The following is a 26,250-nucleotide window of genomic DNA, read 5'->3' on the forward strand; positions in this document are numbered from 1 at the left end:
GACACACATACCGAGGAAGCTGAAGAAGCTAAGTTAAGGTAAGTAAAATTCCCTAAAAAATTCTAAAATTCAAGAATATTATTTTATGAATTTTTATAATGAAATATTTGGGGAAATAATTGAGAAATATTTAGTTTAGATTTATTGAGGAAAAATAGGAAGAAATAGAGAGAAAAATAAAGAAAATGTAAAAAATTATGGAAAAATAGGTTTTAATACTTATTTAAATAATTATGGTGATTAGAATGCTTTAAGGGTTAAGTTGAAATGACTTGTGCAAATTTTTTAGGTTGCACGCAAATCGAGGCGATGCACGAATTTTGAGGCAAGACGTAAATATCGAGGTAGCTCGATAAGCTTGAGAAGCTAAGTGGTATTTCCCAACTGCATTTAGTTTTATGGAAAACGATTAGTTGTAGGTGATTTATGTTTCAAACTCCGATTTTCAGGGATGCTTTCATCATATTGACATGCTCTGATATGTATCTATGACGTAGACTACATACATGACATGCTATGAAATGCATATGTACATGTTGATATCATTGATCACGTGCATTGTGGCCGTAAGGAGTACGAACTGGTACTGCTGCTTTACCAAGGGTGGACCCATACATCCAGTTTCGAAAGAAGTGGTCACAAAAATGTTGAATAGCATGAAGAGTGCAGTTGACTCTTACAATGAGTAAGATATTGCATTCATGCACGAAATATGTTTCTGTACCCTTACTTAGATGATTCATCATCTAACTTGGACTTTGCCCCTAGAATATTTAAACATTTCAGATGGAGATTGTAACAGATACGAGGATGAATGAGGCATAAAATGACATTTAACAAAGTGCATGATGAATTGAATGATGAATGAGATGTATGTAAGGTAGTCCATGTATTTAAGTTCTGCTACTTTGAATTCTGAACGTTTTAAGGAATGATAATGTATAATTCTATTTAGAATTAATGTTGAGAACTTATGCTTTGTATTAAGTTATGTTGAGGTACGATGATGTAAGAATTGATTTATGATCAATGTTAAGATGTCAGGTTCGATCCTCCGTATTTGATGTGTATAATAATTCTCTTTCGAGATAAATGAATAGAAATTCCGGGACGGATTCGAGGAATGATGTGGTTTAGCATTAGTTTGAAAGAAAAAAAAATATTGTCCCAAAATTGTCCCAAATTATAATGCGCCCGAGAAATGGGGCGTTACAGAAAGTCCTATTGGGCTTCGTTGCCAACCCATCGGGCCTCATGGGGCAAGAGGGCGATGGGAAGCCTATCAGGCTTAATTGGGCCTATCGGGCTTTGTTAGAAAAGCCTATCGGGCTTTGTTGGGCCTATTGGGCTTTGTTGTGCTTATCAGTCTTGGTTATGAAAGTCTATCGGGCTTTGTTGGGGAATCTTATCAGGCTTAGTTGGGCCTATCGAGCTTTGTTAGGAAAGCCTATTGGGGCTTTGTTGGGCCTATCGAGCTTTATTGGGAAAGCCTATCGAGCTACCAGGCTTAGTCGGGCCTATCAGGCTTTGTTGGGAAAGCCTATTGGGCTTTGTTGTGAAAGCTTGTGCCTATCGGGCTTTGTTGTGAAACAATGCCCGATGACGATGTGCCACATCTGAAAATTTCGATGACGATGTGCCTTTTCTAAATTTTTTTTCATACAGATCTAGAATGAATATTTACCAAAAATATTTTATTCACAACCATAACCATTCTATACAACTTTAATAAGCAATGTCAACGCAAAAATACTCTTGAAAAATAAAATAAATATAAATCAAAATCAATACCTTGAATGTTTGTTGGAGAGAAAAACTTCTCGTGAATGCGGCTTCAATGAGGTCGCTGTGATGATTGATGAAAAAGTTAAATGACCCAACAAGTAAAAGATTGAATGTAGGAAAAATGATTAAATTTGATGGTTTTAGCAATGGAGAGAAGAAAATAAAAGTGTGAATATTGGAAGAGAAGAGAGAGGGGAAAGATCAGTGAAAAAGACAATGATATTTTGGTAAATAAGGCTAAGGGTAATGTAGGCTTTTTATTTTAAAATCTCATTAAAGATATTTTAGATATATTACGTAAAAATGGCTATACAGTGCAACTACTTTATTTGAATAGGTTTAAAACGTTTTTTCACAAAAAAAAAAGGAGAATACAAATGAATTTATTATTTATAAAGTGGTTAGTTTGTGTAATTTTCAGTAAATATAATGGGTCTTTATCTTTTATTTTATTTAATGGGTTAGTCCAAGGAAATAATTAAAGCCCAGCCCAGCAAGATAAATTTTGGTCCAAGTCCTTTTAAATAAACCTGGCCCAAAAAATAATACAACGAAATAACAAAGAAAAACCCAAGGTGGGTAGCCCGTCGCCGCTTCAGTCCATCCCTGCCGATTGTTCCGTCGCTGTCGAGCGCCAGAACGGGGAAGACGAAGGGTAGCGCTGGAATCGGAAGGCGAAGGGGCTTCCTTGATCTGCTGGCTGCATCCTCCGCTGTCCCTGAACCACTTCGCGTCGCTGTTTCCCGTCGCCGTCGGGCGCCAGGAACGGGGAAGACGAAGGGTGGTGGATCTGCAGGTCGCGACCAGCGCGACCTGCTGTTTTCTGGCGAAAACACTACCTGCAGCGTGGAAGACGAAGGTTCGCCGGATCTGCAACTCGCGGCCAATGCAATTTCTGTTTCCGGCGAACCCATAGCACAGTCTGCTGACGATGAAGATATATATATATATATTATTTAACCCATAGATGAGGATTTTATGAGGAAAGCAAATAACAATAAAACGTTCTCCGTATAAAATATCTCAGACGAAAAAATATGGTTAAAAATAATTTTAAAAAATAATCATATAGGGGCTTTTTAACAACAAGCATAATCTAGCTCGCTGTCAATATTGTTAATATAAAACAATATCAACTGGGTTGTACAATAGATTATAATTGAATCGAATTGATCAAAATTACTAATCGAATTGAATCGAATCGATCAACAAACCCCAACTACCCAAACTAACCGAAACCTAAACTATGGTAATCGAATCAAACCGAAAATCGAACAAACTCACAAAATAATTGAACAAACCGATGGCCTTACTGTTGTCGTTGACTAGTGATTCTAATGATCTAAATCAATCATCGAATTCCCTCAACTGTCGTGGTTCATATATTCAAAAATGAGTTTGATTTAACGGTTAATTTTTTATAGACTTAAAAATTAATTTTAATGTAAAAAAAACTCAAAACTCATTTGTGGAAAAACGTCTCCAACCACCATCCATGGTGGACTCAAACAATTGGAACCGACCATCAGATTTATCTTGGTTCAGTGATCCACATACTCAAAAATTAAAAGCATATAATGGTTAAATTGTAGTAAATCTAAGTTTTAACGTTAAATACAAACCTACAAGAAGAAGTCAGAAAACTTACTGATAGGGCCCAAGCCCATATGTTCCTTGGCAACGCTCTCTCCACCATCGTGACTCTCGTTAGTTTCAATTTGAATTGCCTTTTGGTGTGGTGGTTCTTGTTCTTGTTCTTTTTTTTTTTTTTTTGGTCTTTATCTTCTTCTTTAGTTGTCACTCCCGAGTTCCTCCTATTCTTGCTTTTGAACTTCCCTGTATTGTAGTATAATTTCTTGGATGCTTTTGCAACCATGTTTGCGTTTCGTGTTTTAAAATAGAGAGGGCAAAAAAAAGGAGTCCATGAAGATGGTAAGCACTAGTCGACGAGAGCGAAGGGACGAAAAAGGTAGAACAAAAGGACTGAACGAGCAAAAATCAATTCGTTCTTCCACTGTTCTGTGATTTTGTTTGGTGTTTTGCTTTTATAGTGCACCTAGAGCGACATCATTTTGTAATTTCAGTCTGTTCGATTTGTTCGATTAAACTGACAATGATAACCAAATTGAAAAAAATTAACCGAAATTTCTATAAAAAATAATCGAAGCGTTAACCAACTACTGAAAAATTGAATTGAACCAACTAGTTCAATTTATTTGATTCAATTAGTTCACTCTAACCGAAATTATGCACAGCCCTAATATCAAATATATTATTTACATATCTTCATGAGGATCAGAATTATACTACCAACTTCTTCAGAATAATTATTAATACTCACAGTACAAATTCTTCGTTGAAACTTTCCCTTTCGGACTCCATCAGAACTTGAACGACTGAGCCCATGGCTGGCCGCTTGTTTCTATCTTCCTCGATGCACAAAAGACCAGTTTCAACCAGTGCTATCGCCTGGTTCTTGTTGAACTGGCCTTCCAGTCTGGGATCCACTACATCCTCCAGCCATTCTTCTCCACATTGAATTTTTCTCTTCACTATCCTCACAAACCTTGTAAGCTCTGCTTCCTGCTCCTCAGTATTGTCCCCCACCCAATTGGAGAGTCGAATTCCCCTTACTATCTCCAAGATCACGACTCCATAGCTGTAGACATCGACTTTTGCTGTGATGGGCAGGTTCACAGCCCACTCTGGAGCCATATAACCTTTTGTTCCCCTAATACGAGTAAACTCAGAACCAGCCCCCCCTCTCTGAGCCAGCTTTGCTAGCCCGAAATCTGAAACCTTTGGTTCATAGTCCCTGTCTAAAAGTATATTTTCCGGCTTCACATCACAGTGGATGACCCATTCTAGGTATTCATGGTGGAGGTAGGCCAAGGCCTTGGCAGTCCCTACTGCAACCTTAAACCTTTCGTTCCATCCAAGAAAATTCTCTGAGAACAAGTGCCTGTCCAGCGAGCGATTTTCTACGTATTCGTAGACCAAGAGTCTGTGTTTCCCTTCACAGCAGAATCCCCACATTCTGACTAGGTTCATGTGATTGATTTTCCCTATTGTGGTCACTTCAGCCCAGAACACTTCTTCCCCTTGAATTGAGTCTCCCAGTCGCTTCACTGCCACCACTCTTTCATCGCTCAAAACACCCCTATAAACGGCTCCAGAACCGCCTTTTCCCAGCTCTTCCTTGAAGTTTCCAGTGGCACTCTTGAGCTCACGATAAGTAAACCTTCTAAATTGACTGATTATTACATGATATCCATGTTCGATTGAAGAAGGCAGACCTTGTCTCCCAAAAAAAAGGCAGCCCACTAGTAGAAGAATTTCAATTGCTCCGACGGCTGAAGCAAACGAGTACAAATAAACCCATCTGAACCTCTTTCTAGATACAAGATACAGAGAAGTATAATTCTGAACAATTTCAACATCACTGAGATTGCATAAGAGATTGGTAGCATTGAAAATTGGGAGTTCTGATCCTTCCACAGTTGCAGGCAGCTTTAAGTAGGTGCTTCCTTCGAAAACTGGAGACCGGTAGCCATTGAAAAGGGCAATCTTTGGGAAACATACCCCTCTTCCTTGTAGCCTATAACCAAATGCTTCACAACGACAATCCTCCAAGCAGAGCTCCTTACATTCTTCAAATGAAATGGATTCAACATAACTGAGATCAAACCCATAGAAATCTGTACTCTCAAGCTCCAAAAATTTCACCACCTGGGAATTCGAACAGAATTGCTTGAACCTAGGCCTGCAACCTTGATTCCAATCACTCGGATCAGTTGCCTCATAACCGGGCGGGCATGAGCACTTTGGCTCCGGGGCATAAACACAAACACCATTTCTGCCACACAAACCATGAACATGGCACTGTTGTGCAAGAGCCTCCCATGTCACATCCCACAACCCTGTTGAGCTATTCAAGCTGTAAAGCCTTAGATTGCCATCATAATCCATTGTCAGCCTCCTTTTGAGCCCCAAACCCATATCAGTAGCATTAAATTGCAACTGGTCACTTGATAAGAACCTACCCATATCATCTAAAACAGCAATCCTGCTACTGTTATAGTTTGTTCTTCCATTTATCCAGAAACCGAAATCTGGATTAGGCCAATACAAGCTTGATATTTCAGGCCCTTCATATATCAACCTCATCACGTTGTCGTTATCAAAATAAAAACTATAGTACCCAGAAGCATAACCTCCTTTCCTCAATGCAGATGTCAACTTCTTGCCCTTAGTGAATATCTGTGAAGGCAAAAGGGTATCAGTTGGATGATCAAAGGTTTGCCAGAGAATTTTACCATGTGGGTCCTTAAGAACAAGGTTGCCTGAGTTGAGAAGCTGAACTCTCCGAGCATTCGTAGAACTGGTATTGGTCTCCCAAGCAATCGAGCCATCGACATCGATTAAGACCATGGCTCCATTTCCCCGCAGAGAAACCCTAGAGCCATGGCCATTGACCGGCTTGTCCCGGTTAGCGGTCCAAACAATGGTTCTGTTGCTGGAATGTGTGAACCAAATTCCGAAACCAAAAGCGTTGTTCCCAACTTCATGGAAGCCACAAGTGAATGAATTGTCGGGTGAAGAGAGAACAGTTGAAGCATCCTCAACAAACAAAGAGGACCCTCTTTCCAAAAAATTTTGGGTCTCTGAAGCTGTGAGCGTAAACAAGAAAACCAAAAGAAAGAAGAAAAGAGTGGAATAGAATGAAGGAGACACAAGTTGAACTGGGTTTCTCATCGTTGAAGTTGAAGCGATTGGCTTTGGTTGTTTGCAAGAACAAAGTGAGCAAAGTGCAGTATTAGTAGAAGCAATGCGCCAGAATTTCCACAACATTTTTCTTATTTGTTTTGGAAGAAAATATCCATGATTTCCAGTATAAATTTCTTATTAAAGACTTTGTTGGGCGAGTAATTGAACTTGTCCATTCCATGATTCCACCATTCAAGTCCTTAACTCGGATTGCAAGTTGAGTGGGAGATGGTGAGAAGCTACATCATTACAATGATGCTTCTATCTGCTCCTTCAAATACAGAACTGATTTGGGCATGGAATTTTAATGCGATGCCAAATTAATAATTTATTAAACTTCCATAATGTTGGATTTTACTAACTTGACGTGGTGGACTGGACTAAAATTCTTAAAATTCGTGCACCGAAGATTAAATCGGACTAAATCATTCAATTCTAATAGATCATGAATATATATATATATATATATTTAATTTTTAACGTAAAATTTTTAATAAATATGCATATTATATATATATTATTTATTCACTTTAACTGTGGTATTGATGAATTTCCACCTAAAGGCGACATGGGAAGCTCGACAGCAATGGTGATGGGGGAAGCTCGGCCAGTGATGACGGCGATGGCAGCGGTGACCATTGACGACGGCCCTTCCCCTTCGTCTTCTTCCTTATCACCATCCCATTTACAGCCATAATTATATATATATATATACACGCATATATGTATCTATATGTATGAAAATCAAACATCAAAATTGAAAAAAATTAATAATTTCTGGTTAGAAATTTAAACCGATCAAACATCTTCAATTGACATTTTTTCTAGAATTTAATTCTAGCTAATTGCCTAGAAAATATTTTTTATCCACCCAAATTCTGTGTTAGCAAACAAATACATGTGTTTGATAGGGGTGAAAAATAGGGGTAGAATTCATTTTTCATCTAAATTTTAAAAATTTTTATCAAATAATTTTTTTTTATGAAATTTAAATTCCATCTTAATTCAAAAAATAAAAATTTTTCTTGAAATTAAAGAATTAGAATTCTCAGAAAAGAGATGAGAATTAGAATTTCATAAATTTAAAATTCCGCCCCCACCGTACACCCAATCAAACACAACCGAATGGAAATTGACTAAGTCCAGCAGCTTAGACAGACCAACCTGGAAACATCCAAGCCAACTCTCCGCATGTATCTCATGCGCGTTGCATCTAGAAGATGAGTCCATGACAGGTATCTTATTTGTTTTTGCATAAAATCCTCAACAATATTTCCTTCTTTTATTAACATTCTTTGCTTTTTTATTTAAACGATTAAACAGTTCTTATTTTTTAAGAATAACGTGATATTCTCAAGTTTCATCGCAACATTATTCATGAGTTTTTTTTAATCCTAAAACCTCTTTAAAAATTGAACTCATCTGCCAAAGTTATTACCAAAACAAGACTCTGGATCACACTGGCTTCCTCGTTCAATGTAATAATGAAGTGTCAACTTTACATGGTTTTGCACTATACATTATGGAGGTCTCAAATTTTTTTGAAGAAAAATCTTTATCTTTTACGTGAGAAGATTTAGGTTTGAAGTCTCTAAGTTAATTAAGAATAAGAACTTCAAATTATAAAAAGAGAAGGAGGTGGGCTTGTAAGGTTGTTTCTTTCTCTATATAAAGGCACATAAACTATAATTTTCTTCACGCCACGTGAGAAGCAGAGAGCCAAGAAGTCTATGAGTTGCACAAGTTTCTTTGCATAGAAGATTTATGGTTGAGATCGTGTGAGTCAATCAAGATTTATCGAGACAAGTATCTTCCCTGTAATCCCTTCCATTACAGGTTCATATTAGTTTCGTTTTCAAATTATTCTAGTTTTTTATTGTAGTTTTCAGATTTATATCAGTAAGCAGAGATGTATATATATATATATGCATATAACAGTAAAGTTATGAGCAAGTTCTATTACTCATTCTCCATTTTGAATTGTAAATTCCATTACTTTTTCTCCATTTTGGATTGCGAGTTCTATTACTGCTTTTCTATTTTGGATTGCAAGTTCTATTACTCCTTCTCCCATTTGGAGTGCAAGTCCTATTATTTCTTCTTTCTTTTGAGTTGCAAGTTCCTTCCTCCTTTTATTTCTTTTAGAGGCAAGTTCCCATATATGCATGATTTTTATAACAATTCAATCAAATATTATCTTTGAATCATCCTTAAAGTTGTTTCATATCGATTGTGATTCGTTTTTCCAAGATTTTATTTAGAATGGTGTAGAATCATTAAGTTTTGTTATAAATTTCAGTCTCTATTAGAGTTCATGTTCGTCAAATTTAATTGCAGATATCCAAATAGGTCGTCCCATATCCGGATGAGTTCCTAGTTCTGTGCGTGTGATATCCGGATGGTTCTTCGTACATCTGGATAGCTCACATCCGGATGCCTTTCCCTTATATCTGGATAGGCCTAGTATATCTGGATGCCTTGTTTTATATCCGGATGTCTCTCTCAAGTTTTGAAATTTCATATCCGAATGCCTCAGTGAGATATCCAGATGACCTGAATCATATCCAAATGTCTTAGTTTATATTCGAATACATCCCAACATATCCGAATAGTTTCTGATTTGAGCGCCAGTGTATCTAGATGAGCCTTTTTCATATCTGGATGTCTTTCATTATATCCGGATATCTTTCCTAATATCCGGATGGCTTTTCCAGAAATCCAAGTGAACTTTTAATGATGTTTTAATCCAATTTTTTTTTTAAATTAAAATATTCAATACCTCCAAATATTGAATTTTCATGCCAAGTATGATAAATCTAACATGCCCATACCATAATACATAATTCATAGAATCTTTGTATTCCAATACATTGAAGATCAGACTATATGTTTAGCATTTATTATGACATGATCAGCATTATTTCGTGAGATTATGTACATAAATCTTGGTATGAGTATGGAGCATGATTTTATATGGAGCACTTCATATCGTGTGCTAACATGTATGCGAGCATTGCATTACATTATGTGCGCTAGGTAGCTTAGTCCGCGGGGATCCCATAATATTAGTTTCAGCTTAGTTATGAGTTGCTTGCCTAGTGATGACTAGGGGGTTAGGGGCTTATTGCCCACAGTATATGTTTACAGTTTTTATGTATACATGATTCAGATAAGACAAGTATATTTTACAATTAAGTGAGCTTATGTGCCAAAGTTGCATACCTATATTTAGTCTACAATTTATGTGCATTACATTTTTGTGAATGCAACTAGATATCGTGATTATACTCAGTACAAATATAGTGAGTAATTTATCAGTATCAATATTCTTCTATTCAGCTTCAGTTATTCTTTTCATCTTATTACTTGCTGAGCTTTGTAGCTCACCTTATACTCTTTACCATTCCAGATCCTAGTGGAAGAGTACCAGATGTGGAGCCTAGCAACAGTGATCAATAGTGTGTGTACGTGGAGTTGCTCAAGATCAAAGATGCCTGAGAGTTTTTTAGGCTATAACGTCTTGTCAGTTAACGTTTAGGATTATTTTATATGTCAGTTGATGGATTGTCTCTTAGACAGAGTTTATGTCTTTCAGTTTATGTTAACTCATAGTTTTCATTTCAATTTGATTAAAATGTTCAGTTATGGTATCAGATTTAGTTTATCAGAAAGTTTTATTTTATTTTATTTGTTTTACTCGTAACACCTCTTCTCGGGCAGTTATATGAAATGGAGTGTTACACTATTTTCCAACTCCAACATATTTATAACCATGTAATGTCAACTTGCCCAATAAAATAATGTTGACACTCATTGTAGATACATGTCTCACGTTGTAAAATGTCATGACTTTATCATTGTGGAGTTCCAAGCAAACATTTCTCATGCCCTCAATCTTTAACTTTTGATTGTTCTCCATATTAATAGAGCCAAAATCTTCATTTGTGTGCGAAGTCTTGAAACACACCTTGATCCTTACAGATATGCATAGAAGTAGTAAAATCCCCAACACCCATCTCAAATGATTCTCAACAAAATAATTAACAGCATCATCGTTGTTAGTACTCTTTGTTAAATAGAAATCTCCATCTTGACTAATGATCACATTATTGTATCCAATGCTTTGGGGCATGCATTGTTTTTCTGGATGAATGTTGATCTCCAGGAGAATATGTCCTCCCGGGGGAAATACCACTCTCTCGGGAAAAAGTCCTCATGGAAAAGATCGGTTGAAGATGTCCTCACAAGGAAGGTTCTTCTCTCAAGAGAAGTACATCCCCCTCCCCCCGGGATAAGTCTTTTACACCATTAAAACCACAACATGTTCACCACCCAGTTGAGTCATTCTCCCAAGGGGACAACAAAGAAGATCTTCTCCCGAGTTGAGAACAACTCTCATGTAGTAACAAATCTGTCATTGTCCCATGCAATGACAGCTCGTCTCAAAGCATTTCTTATCCCTGAGAAATCACTAGGCTTATAATCCTTCGAGGAATTTCTACTAAGCCTAATCTGTACTTAACCCAGGATAACTCCATGCATCATTCATGCATGTATGCCACGTGTCCCACTACTAACATTGTAAGAGGTATAAATAACCTTCACCCCTTCATTTAAAGGGATCTTTTGCATCTTTTCTCAAAAAATTAAACCTAGGCACCTAATTAACCTACTTGTTTATCTGAATGAGTGAACATTTCTTCTCCCGGCCACTTTGAGCTACTTATTTAACATCATCACCATGACTTTTTCTAACTTAAAATATCGGAGGGCCAATGCTGAAGGAATTTCTGTGTGCCTTCTAAAGGTGTTCTGCCTTGTAGCTGCTATCTCCCAAATAATGGAGCTTTCTCTGGGGCAGCATTGTACTTCTCTCTTGCTTTGACATTTTGTTGCTTATTTGACAGTCTGTTTTGATTTAGAGTTAGAAAGATTTTTCCTTTGTTGATTATCATTAAATGCTCTTGATGACATATTTTCCCCGTTTCACTCACTCATTAGCAAATACACGTTGTTCTTCTTTTCTATGCAGCTGAAAGTCTTCACGGAAAAAAGGGTTTTATAGCAGATCATTTTTTTATTTGAACTCTTCTCTCCAATGGTTGGAAGAGGTAAATGGGCCTTTAAATGGAGCTCAACCACCTTCATTGAAAGCCACTATTTGCTCTAAAAATTGTAAGAAACTTTTTAGCATTCAATTGTGGTGTACAACTTGACTAGTGTTCTTCCTTCTTTATTGTTATAAAAAGGTTGCAACTTAGAGTCTTATTTTACATTTTATGTGTGGTTTATATCTCACTTAAATAAGAGTTTATTTGACCCGTGTCAAGTTTATTCTTGTTGTGCAAGGAGACCTATATTAGATTTTCTAACTCTTTATAATAGCTAGGGAAAATTCTCTTTGATACTTAGTGGAACACTCAAACTTTGCCTCGAGGAGAGATATGATGTAAGCTTTAGTAAACCAAATCTCTTTAAAACATATTGTGTTATGGTTGACTTCTGTTTGATTTTGCTTATCTTATTTATCCTAAAAAAATCACATTAGAAAGTTTAAATTCTCATTACAAATATTTTTTTTATAAAATTTGTTAAGTTTTCTTAAAAATTTTAAAATCCCTATTTACTCCCACTTGGACATTTTCTGGGCAACACTTACTATGTGGAAAATTTTGCAAATAGGTCAGCTTAGTTGCATCTCTACTACTTGTTGAAGAATTTTAATTTTCATATGGTATTAGGACAATTTTGGTGAATCATAAACTAATCATTGAGGGTTTTGTAAAATGAAAGTATAAGATCAAATTTGGGTTCTAAATTTGTAAATTTAGGGTAAATGATGCGTAGGAAAACCCATTCTTATGCCTCACCTACCCTTGACAATTATTTCAAATATCCCACTATGTGACTAATATGTACTCACAAAGTAGGGTATTTATTACTATTCACAATAAATAGTACTCTTTTGACTAGTTTTAAATGTCTTCTCAAATATTAATTAATCCTTAGATTTAAAGTTGATCAAAGGTTAGGATTAGAAGTCCAAGGGAGGTATAAGTAGTGTGATGACATCACAAAGGGACACAAAACCCAAACAAAGAAAACTCACTCTAATTCTAGGTTTCTTATTTGGTCAGAACTAAAAATTTGTGTTTAGATTGAGGGCATGAAGAAGGAGAGGAGAAAGACTATTTCCCTTGTAGATTTCATAATAAAAAGGCGAGGTAGATGAATACCCTTATGTCCTTTTATCTGTACCTCTAGTTTGCTTACACTCCTTTTGGGAGTATAAGGAGGAGAAAGAACATATGTTTATAAATACGATTATTATTTTTTTGAATATTTCTAGTGTGTTATTATAAAGAGTATTAAGGCATAATTTAAATAATTCAATCTGTAATTATGCAAGGATTTAAAGTGTAGGTATACCCTAGTATGTCTCTCTAGGTTTAACAATTTTATTATAAAATTTTACTACATTTACAATAAATCTCTAGATTAATCCAAGCATGTGCCTTAAAACATTTCAAGATAGCACTATAATTTTCATGAAATTAATTTCTAAAATTTTCATGTATGTGCATAATTTTCTAGAATTAATTATGCTATCTATTTATGTTTTTTTCACCCCTTAAATATAATGGGTCTTAAACTTTTATTTTTTATTTTATTTAATGGACTAGTCCCAGGAAATAATTAAAGCCCAGCCCAACAAAATAAATTTTGGTCCAGGTCATTTTAAGAAAACCTGGCCCAAAAAATAATACAACGAAATAACAATGAAAAACTCAAGGTGGGTAGCCCGTCGCCGCTTCAGTCCATCCCTGCCGACTGTTCTGTCGCCGTCAAGGGCCAGAACGGGGAAGACGAAGGGTAGCGCCGGAATCGGAAGGTGAAGGCACTGAAGGGGCTTCCTTGATCTGCTGGCTGCATTCTCCGCTGTCCCTGAACCACTTCGCGTCGCTGCTTCCCGTCGCCGTCGGGCGGCAGGAACGGGGAAGACGAAGGGTGGCGGATCTGCAGGTCGCGACCACCGCGACTTTCTGTTTTCTGGCGAAAACAACCCATAGATGAGGATTTTATGAAGAAAACAAGTAACCAAAAATCGTTCTTCGTATAAAATATATCGTCGAAAAAATATGGTTAAAAGTAACTTTAGAAAATAATCATAAAGGCCTTTCTCTAACTTGGGATGTCAATATAAATAATATTAAATAGATGTGCAATAAGTTATAATTGAGTTGAATTAAATTATATGTAATAATCAAATTGAATTGATTGACTAATTCTAACTAATTGAAGTAACTAAAATCGTAATTGAATCGAACTAAAAATTGAATAAACTCATAAAATAATTGAACAAATTGACAGTCTTATTATTGTTGTCGGCTGATGATTTTAATGATCGGAATCGATCATCAAATTTTCCCAACCATAGTGATTTATAAATTTAAAAATGAGTTTGATTTAACGGTTAATTTTTATAAATTTAAAAATTAATTTTATTATAAAAAAACTCAAAACTCGTTTTTGGGAAAACGTCACCGGCCACCATCCATGATGGATTCTAACGATCGAAACTGACCATGAGATTCGTCTTCGCTCGGTGACCCATATACCTAAAAATAAAAAATATCTAATAGATGAATTTTAGTAAATCTAGATTTTAATGTTGAATACAAACCTATAAGAAGTTGTCGGAAAACTTACTGATAGGGCCCAAGCCCATATTGTAATACCCTAAGTCATATTTGAATAAATTAATTTAGTCTATATGATATTTAGTTTATGTAATTAATTTGATTTAAATTAAATTTGACTAGTTTAAGTATGTATGTGAAATGTAAATAAATGTATAAATATGTAAATGAAAATAGTAAGATTTAAGATTAATGTGATTAAATGAAATTATAATATGATTAAAGGAAATCATAATTTATGTAAATATAAGTATATATGCAGGTATGTATATCGTGTATATATATGTATTACCTGTATATCGTGTATATATATGTATATATATATATATAAATCGGATTTGCATAAGTAGTGCGCAGCCAGAGCATGGCCGCGCCTGCAAGTTGCTTCTTGGGTGTAAAGGAAGGGTTTTTAATGTCGAAATGACCGGGGTATGGCCTTTGGGACGTGTGGCCATCGATGGGGAAGTGAAGCACGTCGAAAATGGGCTATAAATAGCCGCTCCAAGACTGCCCAATCCATCCGAAAATTTCGAGGCTTAGATCGGTCGATTGGGAGAGAGTTTGAGAGATTGGTGAGTGGGGTTTTGATCTTCAAGTCGTGGGCATCGTTTCTATTAAATTTGGTGGCTAACGGAGCAGCGAAGAGGGGGGAATCGAGCTCACCAAAAAACGCGCAACTCGCCGGAGCCGCGACTTCAAACGATGAATCGAGGTATTTTCTTATGTTTTTTCTCGAATTTAAGGTTTTTATGGTGTTCGGGGGGTTGGATATGGGGGTTTAGACGCTTCGTTCGAAGCTTTTTGAAGTGGCAGCATCACCGACGGCGTGTTCAGCCGCCGGAGAAGATGAAGCAGATGGGCGCGTGCAGCCACGCGCCCGCAAGTAGGAAGAAGGCGCGTGGCTCGCATGCGCCCGTCAGAAAATGAAAAAAAAAAAAAAAAAGAGAGTAAAATTTTGAATTTTTTTTTATTAAATTTGAAATATTGTTTATGATATATTGGTGAAGCAATTTTCTAGAAATGCCAAAATTATTAATTATTTAAGTAGATTTTTCTATTATGGAAATAAAGAAAAAATAGGATTTTAATTCAAAAAATTTCAAGAAAATTTCAGAATGTTATAAGTATTATTTAAGAAATATTAGTGAAGATAAATTTAATAAATTGAAAGATTAGGTAATTATTATGTAATAATTACATATTTAGCTATTATGAAATAAGGGAAACTAGGAATTAAAGTTAGAAAATTACAAGAAAAATTCCAGAATACTAAGAATATTATTTAAGGAATATTGGTAAAAAGAAAGTAAATTTTATGAAGCCTAGATAATTATTATGTAATTTTGGAAGAGATAAAGCTTAGGAATAAAAGAAAAATGGAAGAAATTATGAAAAACTAGCAAATGGTATTCTAAAAATAAATCTATGTTGTAGGGGTCCTTGTGAGCAAGGAGATTAAGGGATAGCCGCTTGGCACGTAGTTCGAGACAAATTAGCTGTAAGTATGCTGCCTGAATTTAATACAGTTATAAATGTAAATGCTTTTATCATATTGGCATGCTATGATATGAAATCATCACGTAGACTGCATCAATGGAATGACTATGAAATGCATACATGCACAATGATACTGTTGATCACATGCATATGAGGTCGTAGGGAGTACGAACTGACACCGCTGGCCTATCAAAGGTGCACCCATACACCCCGGCTTCGAAGAGGTGGCCGCTAAAATGATAGGCAGCATGAGGGGTGTAGTTGACACCTACGATGAAAGACATTGCATACACTCATAGCATTGCATTTGGTATTCTTACTTAGATGATTCATCATCTAACATGGGTTCGCCCCTGGAACATTCAACGTTCCAGCCGGGACTTGCAGAGATGATTCAGAGAGTGGTGATGTGTAGTGACATGAGACACCAAGATGCGAGTAAATGTACCATGTTATAATATGATTAGTGTAAGATTTATGTATATTGTACCATCATCAAACGCTTTATGTATTAACTTGTATTAAATGCCATGTACAATTATTAAATTATGCATTACCATGAGCAGGTTCGATTCAGCTTCCGCTTGTATTTAATTTCTAGTGTAAACATCTCGTCAAGCACTAGATAAGGCCTTAGGGAATTTCGGGAATAATGTAACAAAAAAAAAATATATATATATAGACCAAATTTCCTAAGATATAACACATCCGAGAAGGCGGGCTGTTACACATATGCTACTGGCAACGCTCTCTCCACCACTGTGACTCTCGTTGGTTTTAAATGTGAACCACCTTTTGTTGTGATGGTTCTTGTTTTTGTTCTTTCTTTTTGTCTTTAACTTCTTTTTTAGTCTTCACTCTCGAGTTCCTCCAGTTTTTGCTCTTAAACTTCCCTATTTTGTAGAACTTCTTAGATGCTTCTGCGACCATGTCTACGTTTTATGTCTTGAAATGGAGAAACTAGAAATGAGAGGTCCATGATGATAGTGGGAAGAGGGCTAGCTGGTGGGAGTTGGGGACAAGAGCAAAAGGTCCAATAAGATAGAACAAGTGAAAATCAGTTCCGTCTTCCTCCATTTTGTGATTCTATCTAGTGTTTTGCTTTTATAGTGCATCCAAAATGACGTTGTTTTGTAATTTCGATCAGTTCGATTCGTTTGGTTAAACCGATCACGATAATTGAATTGACTAAAACTAACCAAAATTTATACTAAAAAATAACGCTAACTGACTATTGAAAAACCAAATCGAATTGACTAGTTCGATCAGTTAGATTCGATTAGTTCGTCTAACCAAAATTATGCAGATCCCTAATATCAAATATATTATTTACATATCTTCATGAGGATCAGAATTAAACTATCAACTTCTTCAGAATAATTATTAATACACACAGTACAAATTCTTGGTTAAAACTTTCGTTTCCGGACTCCACTAGAACTTGAACGACTGAACCCATGGCTGGCCGCTTGTTTCTATCTTCCTCGATGCACAAAAGACCAGTTTCAACCAGTGCTATCGTCTGGTTCTTGTTGAACTGGCCTTCCAGTCTGGGATCCACTACATCCTCCAGCCATTCCTGTAATACCCAGGAAATTATTAAGAGTATAAATGATATTTAATGAAGGGTATAACTGGAATTATCGAAAGAATAAGGCTATATGACACACTAACGCAGTCTTAGATGATTAAATCAGTCGGAGGGAGTAACCCGGACCTTAGATAGCTAAAGAAATTTGTACAGTATCGACAAGTGATTCGAATTATGATTTTTAGTGATGAAAGAAGTGGGATCGGGAACAGTTTTCGGTACAGCTGTCGACCGGGCTGAGAAAATCGAATCGACGTAGGAAACGTCCAGAAGATCAATGGAGCACGTCAAGGACTAGTATTTAACGTGTAGAACAACCCTTAAGCAATTTTGGGTTGAATCAAATGGATTTAGGGTCAATTTGACCAGCCGGGCCTAAGCGCAGTTTTCTAATTTTGCCCGAGGGAGGTCAAAACGGTTATTTTTCAGAAATTTCAAAGGTGAAATGAATAATGTAAATCTTGTAGGCCTTAATGGTGATATTGGATAGTTCAGGGGTGGATGGGAAAGGCTAAAATGGGATTAGAAGAAATTATGGGGGTCAAAGTGCAAAAAATGGAAAATTGCATAGTGTGAACACGGCACCTGCAAATCGGCCGCCGCAAATCCTTGCACATGGAGGCCAAATCTAGAGATTGGACGGTCGAGGCTTGCTTGGGGGAGGTCGTAGCTGGCGGTAAGAGGCTTGGGGACCAAGCCATGGTCGGTTATTGGCCAGAAGAAGCTCGGATTTTTTATATAAATAGAGGCCGCGAGTTCGAGCTTTTGAAGCGTAAATCGACAGAGTTTTTGAATGATTTTGAGCGAGTGATTAAGGGGCTTTTGGTCGCGAGGCATCAAGGATCACTTTGGGCTCGATTTGAAGCATTTTGGTGCATGTTTGAGGGCTATTCAAAATCGGCCGAGGGTTAGAGGCGGACCTGTAAGCCGAACCTGTAAATCGATTTTTGAAGGCCTTAACGGTGTTGTTTCGGCCTGATTTTGGTGCCATTGGGATCGATTCTTCAAGAGCTTCAAGGGGGTACCGTTTTTGCAGCCATCGGAGCAACCGCCGGTGACCGGTCTTGAGGAAGAAGACGACGCGCATGGCTGCACGCGCCAGCTTTCACGCGCAGACACGCACCAGGCGCGTGAGGGCGCGTGTGATAGGGGCATTTTGGTTTTCTTCTTCCAGTATTTTTAATTAATTATTTTAGGATTTATTGTGTTGAAATATTTCGGAAAATAGTTGAATAAATAATTATTTTGGAATTATCGAGGAGAAAATTGGGAGAAAATAGAGAAAATTATGAAAAATTGAGGAAAATGGATTTTAATGCTTCCTTAATTAAATATGGTGTTTAGGAAGTATTGTGGTTCGAGGTTGAGTATAAGTTCAAGCATTTGGGATTTGGCACGCAAATCGAGGCGTTACACGAGGATCGAGGCAATCTGAATATATTCGAAGTGAGTGGTCTGATCCTATCTTTACCTTATCTTGAAAACATGTTGGAAGGTGTGTTGTGGGTTCAGGTGGGCGGTGTTACCCTCCCGAACTTAGGTTACACGCAAATAGGACCAGTTCTAGTGAGCGGTTTTAGCCTCCGGAACTTGGTTGTACTGCGAAAGCATTTCATTTATGTATTTATGTCATCATTTGCATATTGTACATGTGATATATTACATCAACTGTTTTTACTTACAAAAGAGTCGATGCATGGCGTGAGATTTTCATATCATCGGGGTATTGATATTCGTGTCAATGTTGTTTTCTGTGTTGGACGGGTTGGGGTCTACTTGAGAAAGAGACAATGTTAATCCAGGTGAACGGGTGTCACACTGGGGCACTCGAGGGAACAATGTTAAACCAGGTGAACGGGTGTCACGACGGTGCACTCGAGGGATTAACATTAGACCAGGTGAACGGGTGTTACAGTGGGGCATTCGAGGGATTAAGTATGTCAGGGGAGTTTCTCAAGTTAGACATGTTTTGCATGTTGCCGCTTGTCTGAATATGCCATGCTCGTGAGTCTCTCATGCATTGTAAAATCTGTTTTTATACCGTCACTTAGGTGTTTATCATCTAACCTGGGCTATGCCCCTGGAACGTTTAATGTTCCAGCCAAGGACTGCTGTGAAGGCAAGGATGTGGCCGGTTGAGGGCCAATGGTGCTTAGTTTGTTAGTCGTTGTAACGTTTGGAGGCTTTGTATAATAGCGATTTTATCATTTGATATGTATTAAGTATTTTGCTATGGAAATACAATGTAAGAACTATGGTGTTTGGGTATTAGTGTATCCACTGCGTTGTATTAAGACTTGTTTAGTTTAAGATTATTGATCTTGATAGTTAAACGGGCAAGACTGGGGTTCGCGGGGTTTTGTTTCTGCATGTGAAGATTGTTCTTGAAATACCGCGCATGTTTAACTTAAAAAAAAAAAAAAAAAGAAATCCCGAGAATACGCTTATGACACGCCTGGCGGGACGGGGTGTTACAATTCCTCTCCACCTTGAATTTTTCTCTTCACTATCCTCACAAACCTTGCAAGCTCTGCTTCCTGCTCCTCAGTATTGTCCCCCACCCAATTGGAGAGTCGAATGCCCCTTACTATCTCCAAGATCACGACTCCATAGCTGTAGACATCGACTTTTGCTGTGATGGGCAGGTTCAGAGCCCACTCTGGAGCCATATACCCTTTTGTTCCCCTAATACGAGTAAACTCAGAACCAGCCCCCCCTCTCTGAGCCAGCTTTGCTAGCCCGAAATCTGCAACCTTTGGTTCATAGTCCCTGTCTAAAAGTATATTTTCCGGCTTCACGTCACAGTGGATGACCCATTCTAGGCATTCATGGTGGAGGTAGGCCAAGGCCTTGGCAGTCCCTACTGCAACCTTAAACCTTTCGTTCCACCCAAGAAAATCCTCTAAGAACAAGTGCCTGTCCAGCGAGCGGTTTTCTACGTATTCGTAGACCAAGAGTCTGTGTCTCCCTTCAGAGCAGATCCCCACATTCTGACTAGGTTCATGTGATTGATTTTCCTTATTATGGTCACTTCGGCCCAGAACACATCTTCCCCTTGAATGGAGTCTCCCAGTCGCTTCACTGCCACCACTCTTTCATCGCTCAAAACACCCCTATAAACGGCTCCAGAACCGCCTTTTCCCAGCTCTTCCTTGAAGTTTCCAGTGGCACTCTTGAGTTCACGATAAGTAAACCTTCTAAATTGACTGATTATTACATGATATCCATCTTCGATTGAAGAGGGCAGACCTTGTCTCCCAAAAAAAAGGCAGCCCACTATTAGAAGAATTTCAATTGCTCCGACGGCTGAGGCAAACCAGTACAAATAAACCCATCTGAACCTCTTTCTAGATACAAGATACACAGAAGTATAATTCTGAACAATTTTAACATCACTGAGATTGCATAAGAGATTGGTAGCATTGAAAATTGGGAGTTCTGATCCTTCCACAGTTGCAGGCAGCTTTAAGTAGGTGCTTCCTGGGAAAGCTGGAGACCGGTAGCCATTGAAAAGGGCAATCTTTGGGAAACATACCCCTCTTCCTTGTAGCCTATAACCAAATGCTTCACAACGACAATCCTCCAAGCAGAGCTCCTTACATTCTTCAAATGAAATGGATTCAACATAACTGAGATCAAACCCATAGAAATCTGTACTCTCAAGCTCCAAAAATTTCACCACCTGGGAATTCGAACAGAATTGCTTGAACCTAGGCCTGCAACCTTGATTCCAATCACTCGGATCAGTTGCCTCATAACCGGGCGGGCATGAGCACTTTGGCTCCGGGGCATAAACACAAACACCATTTCTGCCACACAAACCATGAACATGGCACTGTTGTGCAAGAGCCTCCCATGTCACATCCCACAACCCTGTTGAGCTATTCAAGCTGTAAAGCCTTAGATTGCCATCATAATCCATTGTCAGCCTCCTTTTGATCCCAAAACCCATATCAGTAGCATTAAATTGCAACTGGTCACTTGATAAGAACCTACCCATATCATCTAAAACAGCAATCCTGCTACTGTTATAGTTTGTTCTTCCATTTCCAAAGACACCCGAATCTGGATTAGGCCAATACAAGCTTGATATTTCAGGCCCTTCATATATCAACCTCATCACATTGTCGTTATCAAAATAAAAACTATAGTACCCAGAAGCATAACCTCCTTTCCTTAATGCAGATGTCAACTTCTTGTCCTTAGTGAATATCTGTGAGGGCAAAAGGGTATCAGTTGGATGATCAAAGCTTTGCCAGAGAATTTTACCATGTGGGTCCTTAAGAACAAGGCTGCATGAGTTGAGAAGCTCAACTCTCCGAGCATTCGTAGAACTGGTATTGGTCTCCCAAGCAATCGAGCCATCGACATCGATTAAGACGATGGCTCCATTTCCCCGCAGAGAAACCCTAGAGCCATGGCCATTGACCGGCTTGTCCCGGTTAGCGGTCCAAACAATGGTTCTGTTGCTGGAATGTGCGAACCAAATTCCGAAACCATAAGCGTTGCTCCCAACTTCATGGAAGCCACAAGTGAATGAATTGTCGGGTGAAGAGAGGACAGTTGAAGCATCCTCAACAAACAAAGAGGATCCCCTTTCCAAAAAACTTTTGGTCTCTGAAGCTGAGACCGTAAACAAGAAAACCAAAAGAAAGAAGAAAACAGTGGATGAGAATGAAGGAGATACAAGTTGAACTGGGTTTCTCATCGTTGAAATTGAAGCGATTGGCTTTGGTTGTTTGCAAGAACAAAGTTGAGCAAAGTGCAGTATTAGTAGAAGCAATGCGCCAGAATTTCCACAACATTTTTCTTGTTTGTTTTGGAAGAAAATATACATGATGATTTCCAGTACAAATTTCTTATTAAAGACTTTGTTGGGCGAGTAATTGAACTTGTCCATTCCATGATTCCACCATTCAAGTCCCTGTCTCGGATTGCAAGTTGGGTGGGAGATGGTGATCGAGAAGCTACATCAGTACAATGCTAATTAAATGATCTTAGTACGGAATACATGTAAAAAAAATTAATGAAAGATAATTAGAGGTTTTGTTTAATTACTTAAAAAACAAAAATTACCTCACTCTTTTAGAAAAATAAATTTAATAAAAATATATGTAATAATTATATATTTTTTATGATAAATATGTGTAATAAAACACACTTTAAGATTATTTTTTTAGGCACTTTTCAATTACAGCCTTGATTTGGGCATGGAATTTTGATGCCATGCCAAATTAATAATTTATTAAATTTCCATAGTAATAATTAAACAACAGTTCGAAATATTATATATGCTGGATTTTGCAAGTTGAGTGGGAGATGGACCAGATGCTGAGAAGTTACATTATTACAGTGATGTTTTTATCTGCTCCTTTCAAATACAGAATTTGTTTGGGCATGGAAGCTTGATGCAATGCCAAATTAATAATTTATTAAATTTCCACAATGTTGGATTTTACTAACTTGACGTGGTGGATAGGGTGTCCATCTGATTCAATCCCGATTAGACTGGACTATAATTCTTAAAATTATTGCACCTAATCGGACTAAATCATTCAATTCTAATACATCACGAAGTGTCAACTTTGTCCTTGGTTGTCTCCTCTCTTCTCATCTATGGCCGCCTTCAGCAAGATTCGCCTTACCTCACCTCGCCTCATCGTTGCCCCACGTCGCCTCACGATGCCCCTCACGATGCCCCTCGTCGCCTTTACAACGCCTTTCGACCCGCCTCATCGCCTTCATCTCACCCTACGTCGCCTCGCGACGCGCCTCGCCTCGCCTCGCTGACCGTCGATGCATCTTGTCATCGTCCCGTTGTGGCACCTCACACGATTAGTGCTGCATCCTGTCGTCGCCTCGTCGTTGCACCTCGCCCCTACCGCCACTGCACCATCTTGTCACCTTGTTGCTGTCACCTCTAGATGAAGCCTAGTTATGCTTTATGAATTAAGCCTGATGAGGCTTTATGAATTAAGCCCAATCAAGCTTAATTCACTAATTAAGCCTAATTAAGTTTTATAAATTAAGTTCGATTGAGTTTAATTCATGGATTAAGCCCGGTTGAGGTTCATTCAGGATGAAGTCTGGGCAATGAAATCCAAACTTCATCATTGGATGAAGTCCGGGCAAAGAAGTCCGGACTTCATCATCAAATAAAGTCCAATTCGATCATCGAATTTGTACATATTATCAGTACATATAACATGGTCCTTTGCATTATACATTATGGAGGTCTCAAATTTTTTTGAATAAAAATCTTTATCATTTACACTACCACAGAGGCATTTATGGTACAAGGCATGCTTATTTGAGGTACATTTAGGAGTAAGATCTTGCCTAGAAAATTTATTGGGTTCATAGATTTAGTTGTGCAACAACTTGTAATTAGTTCAAATAACTGTCAAATGTTAAATATTATTATTAAGTATTAAAAATATATTTTAAATATTAAAAAAATTGCTAAATATTAATAAGATTTGGGGAATCCTATGTGTTTTTCAAATTTTTTGGGATTATTGCCCTTGCGCGGTCTCCTACCGCTCGTATTGGTAAATTAATAAACGGTCACTCAAAAGGGAGATAAATTGAGTGGTTAAAAACTTTTTAATTAACTTCGCTTATTTTATTTAATTTCCAAGGAGAATTATTAATGAAAGATTTTTATTAAATTTTTATCTTATTACACCTTATTGATTTGATCAAATGAATTATTAATTAATTAATCTTAAAATATTGCAATCAATTTATTTAATGAGTCTTGCAAAATTGAAATCAACACAATAATTAACAGGAAAGGGAGATGAACACCGCGATATATAGTGATTCGGTGTATCTCAAATACTTAATCTACTTTCCCATTGTCTAACCATTCTTGGAGTTTTACTAAATCCAATCAACACCAAAGTTTCCCCTTACCTTACTTTAGAAACTAGATCAAACACACATACACGCCTAGATATAAATCCTGATGAAGGATTTTCGGAAGTGGTAGCCGCACGTTCCCTTCTTGCCTCTCTGAATGCACCTGCAATGGAGACGGGGCTTGCTCCCCCGGTCGATCTCCGATGATTAAGTTAGTTCTTTGATCTAGGGTTCCTTGTCCCTTTTAAACTATGTTAATTGATGGAAAATAAGGAGAATCCCCCACCTTCTTCGCTTACCTTTTCTCGGGATAGGGATCATGAGGGATCTTCGGGATCTTCCTCCCGCCTTCTTCGGGACTTTCCCGATAAGGGTTTCGCGATAGCCTCCGTCTCCGAGGAGTTCGGGATAACTGTTGCCTCCGTGATCTTCGGTGGGATAGCCGGTTCCTGAGGTCTCGGGGGTTTCTCTATTGAGTGCTTATCTGATTGACGTGGCAATGCTTGTCTGCTGTGTATCTTTTGACCGCTGTTAGGTATTCGTTTCGGCGTAATTATAGGACCGAGGGCGCTCCCCTCATCACTTGCCCCCCCACTCCTTGATCTCTTCGGCTTGAAGGGCCCGAGGAGTAGTAAGGCCCCTGAGGCTCTTCACTTTAACTCCTTTTTTTTTTTTTTTTTGCGTCTGGCAGACGCGAAAATCAATCGGTTTTGACGGCGGTATCCCTTCCCCATGCGCTGTCCGAGGCCGTTTCGTCTTTCGAGCTCTGTCAGTGCGGGGTGATCAATGCTCATTATTGCTCGTCCTTTGGTCTCTTATCCCCGCAGTTTAATCTTTTAAAATGGGAACCCTTCAGTCCCTCTACTTCTCTTTCCGTGCGACTTTCCTTCAGTTTTAGCTTTTCTTGTGCCCGCAAGCGTTTTCCTCCTCTTTCGCCTCTCTTTCTTCTAGCTTTTTGCCATGGCGATAATCGGTTCTGGGAGGTTTAATCCCACTGGTGCAGAGCTTATTGAGTGGGAAAAACATCCTGCTGCGTCAATTCCATGTCAATGGATGAGCCAAGCGGAATGTCAACAGTTTAGAGAAAAGTACAACGTCCCCGAAGAGTGGGAGGTAGAGTTCAACAGCCATCTACGAGCATGTCATCCCGTCGCCGACCGCCTTTGCATTTATAAGTGTGCTTTTGACAGGGGCTTTCGGCTCCCTCCCCGGAGAAGAGTGATGACCTTACTTCAACATCTTACTATCGCTCCCGCCCAACTGTCTCCCTTCGGATGGCGATACTTGATGGGGTTCCTCCTTATTTGTCATTCTGGCAAAATTGAGCCAACTGGAGACCTCTTCGACTATTTCTTCACGACCAACCGCGACCCCGGAGGGTGGATCTCCATCTCCCCTCGGATCGTGAAAGATAGCCGTCTTCTCGCCTGCAAGGGATACTCTAATCTTGAGATTTCTGCTTCGACTCTCATGCAATCCGGCGGGTCGAAAGATTCTGATGATTGGAAGGAGCGTTTTGTCTTCGTCCGCCCCAGGCCATCCGGCTCTTCTCAAGAGATCTGGTCTGTCAGTAACGAGTGGACTCTGGACACTAAGCACAAGCGTCCGAGTGTCGAGACCATTGAAGATTTCGCCTGCCGACTTATGAAGAACAGTCGGAACTGGGAAGAAGGATGGCTCTCCAATCCCAGCCTTTCCCAAGCGGGTTTGGACGGCGAGAACTGTGAGCTCTTTTTCCTTCATCTTTTTCTTTTTCTCTCTCTTTTTCCTTTGTCTGTATTTGATTTTCGTTGTTATCTCTTTCTTAGATGAAGAGGTCTGGGAAATATCTTATTCTGCTATCACCAAAGGAATGATTTTGGACTTCCCTGGGAGTAAAGGCCCTTCGGCACCTTCCGGCAACCAGAGGGTGTTGGAGAGGACTGCGCCTTCCGAGCGAATTCCAAAGAGCAAGAAGAGTAACAAGAAGAACTCATTACCGTCCAGGTCGCGAAGGGCGGTGGAGGAAGACCCCGGGACCTTCCAAGAGGCTTCCAAGGGGAGCAT

The 26,250-nt window shown here is 38.4% G+C and overlaps 1 pseudogene; it reads right to left on the reverse strand.

The window, feature by feature from the left end:
* Nucleotides 1-4,026: 4,026 nt before the first annotated feature.
* Nucleotides 4,027-22,131, reverse strand: LOC127788333 (putative receptor protein kinase ZmPK1; annotated as a pseudogene).
* Nucleotides 22,132-26,250: the final 4,119 nt, after the last annotated feature.

This window comes from Diospyros lotus, chromosome 13, assembly GCF_014633365.1.
Source record: "Diospyros lotus cultivar Yz01 chromosome 13, ASM1463336v1, whole genome shotgun sequence".
Classification (NCBI taxonomy): Eukaryota; Viridiplantae; Streptophyta; class Magnoliopsida; order Ericales; family Ebenaceae; genus Diospyros; species Diospyros lotus.